A 2855-nucleotide genomic window follows, 5' to 3' on the forward strand; every position below is an offset into this window, starting at 1 on the left:
TTCCGTAGCTGCTAAGACTGCAGCCTCCACCTCAATTCTATGTATACCCTTCACTGGACGCTGATTTGGAACCACTGCTTCTGCTGCTCATGGCTCCTCGCAAAGTCTCTGTTGCCCAGGCTGGAGTGCAATGGCACCACCTTGGCTCATCCTTCTTTTACACACTATTTTTTAGCATCTGTTGATATTTCTACCTGAATTAATAATTACTGTGATGGCTGCCACATTGTGACTTTTTAAACCCCAACACTCCTCTGGGTTTATTAGTTGGCATTCTGCTATGATTAAGAGCTTTCTGTCCTCTCTGTTTATTTATTCATTTGTTTATTTGATGCAAGGATAGGCAAACTATGATGCATGGGCCAAATCTGGCCTTCTGCCTGTTTTTGCAAATAAAGTTTTATTGGAACACAGCCACACACTCACCTATTGTCTATGGCTGCTTTTGTGTTACAATGGCAGAGTTGAATAGTTGTGAGAGAGGCTGTATGGCTTATCAACACTAAAATATTTATTATCCAACCCTTTGTAGGAAAAGCCAAGTCCTTATTTGTATCAGGACTTAATACAAATTCTTGTATCTTTTTGGATTCTTATTGTGGATTCTTATTTTGTGGATTCTTATTTTGCCCCATTACTATCATTTATTATTTGTTTTGATGCTGAAATTGTTCTAGATTTGGCCACTGAAAGCCCCTTCAAGCTGGCTTCTGTGTCCCTTTGACAAATTTTCATCATTCTTTGAACTCTTCCTTACTTTCTGATACAAGATGCTCTAGGTTTATCTTTTACTTTTCCTGCTTCTGCCATGAAATCAGCCATTTCTCCATGGAGCCCTAGTTCATTTTACTTGGGAAGGATATTTGGAAACCAATGTCAGGGCAGAAGGTTGTCATTACCTTTGGGATGTTGCTGGAAGACATGAGAGAAGTCATAGTTACAGATCTAAAATTGGAAATCATTAGCATGTAGATGATCCATTAAGCTATGGGACCAGGTAAGATCACTCAGGGAGGAGAACAGAGAAAAGTGGGCCAGCCTAGAGCCAGGCTCTCCAATATTACAGGAAAATAGTTTGAGAAAAAGAGATTTGCAATAATGAGTTTCAGGATTTTAGTATCAGTATCTACAAAGAGTTTATATATGAAACAATTAAGACCCCACTGATGAGTAAAGGGTCATATCAGATCAGTCACATAATTAAAATGGGAATTAGTAAATGAAAATGAGAAAGAATATTCCACCTCGTTCATGAAAGAAATGCAAATTAAAGCAAGATACAGTAAATTCTCAATGTCCTTATAGGTCCTTGGAAACAGTGACTTTAAGCAAAGTGACATACAGCAGTCCTAGAATAACATTGTTTCCCTCAATGTGATTTGTTATAAAACTGATGAGGGAAAAAATTGTTTTATTATACAACATTTTGCTTAAAGTCATAGTTTCCTAGAACCTATCCATGACATTGAGGACTTACTATATGGTTTTGGGTAATTATCTTGGTTCTTTTTTTTCAACTTTTTAATTGGATAGTTTTCACATTTATAGAAAAGTGAACAGAAGAGAGTGGTGAGTACCTGTATACGTGTCTTAGTTTGTTTTGTGAAGCTATAACAGAATTCATAAGACAGGGTAATTTATAATAAACAGAAATTTATTGACCCACAGTTCAGGAGGCTGGGAAATCCAATATCAAAATTCCGGCACCTCAAAAATCTTGCAGCCTCATAACATGGTGGAAGGGCAGAAAAAGAGAGAGGGGAGAGAGAGACAAAAGGGGGCCGAACACATCCTTTTATAAGGGACACACTCCCAAGGTAAAGGCATTAATACATTGATGATGGCAGAGCACCTCATGGCCTAACCACTTCTTAAAGATCCCACTGTTACAGCGGCAATTAAATTTCCACTTTGGTTTGACCAAATTTTCTTCACGCAACAGTTCTTAATCTAATAATAGAATACAGCTTATTTTGTCATATTTTGCAATTAAAATTTTAACATTGTTTAAGAGTATACAGCAATGTCTAGGAACTTATCCAACCAAAACACTTGGTCAAGCCTGCAAATAAATATGAACAAAAATATTTATTTTACTCCTTTTTATGATATTGAAATATGGGAAACAACCCAAATATTCTTTAGTAAGATTCCAATTAATGTGTGTTACATCCATACAATACTGTGCAGCTTTTAACAAGAATGAGATACATTTAAAGATGAGGAAAAAGTCTCATATGTAATATTAAGTGTAAAAGTAAGATGCAGAACTTTGTGTCTACTCTAATTCCCACTTTAGAAAATGAATGCATATCTTAGTATATGCATAGAAAGAAATCCAGAGAAATAATCCACAAACTGTTAACAGTAGTTATGAGAAAGGAATAATAGATGACTTTGAATTCCTAAATTATACATCTCTGGATTGTTTGAATTATTTACAAGCACTTATTCACTTCTATATCAGAAGAAAACAATATATTGTTTAAGTCGGCAGAAGGGGCAAAGCCTGTCGGACGTGGAGCAGGATGCAGATTGAATGCGGCTCGACTCCCCTAGCCTGTTAACTGCTGCCTCATTTCCTGGCAGCAGAGTTTTAGGACTGACTGGCTCTTGATGCGTCCTCCTGCCAACAGGACATTGGCAAGCAAGGACATTAAAAATCCTCCTTGAGATAATTCTAACAAAACCCTAAGAGGGATTACAACTTGGAAATATGGCCAAAGGGAAAGATCCATAAAAAAACATTCCTCCCCCAAATCTCTATCCATGGAAGGAAATGTAGCCATTAAGCCAATGAAAGGAGTTAGGATCATTATGCAATCACACTGGTTTGGCTGCAGAGAAAACGAGAG

This window comes from Pongo pygmaeus, chromosome 2, assembly GCF_028885625.2.
Source record: "Pongo pygmaeus isolate AG05252 chromosome 2, NHGRI_mPonPyg2-v2.0_pri, whole genome shotgun sequence".
Classification (NCBI taxonomy): domain Eukaryota; kingdom Metazoa; phylum Chordata; class Mammalia; order Primates; family Hominidae; genus Pongo; species Pongo pygmaeus.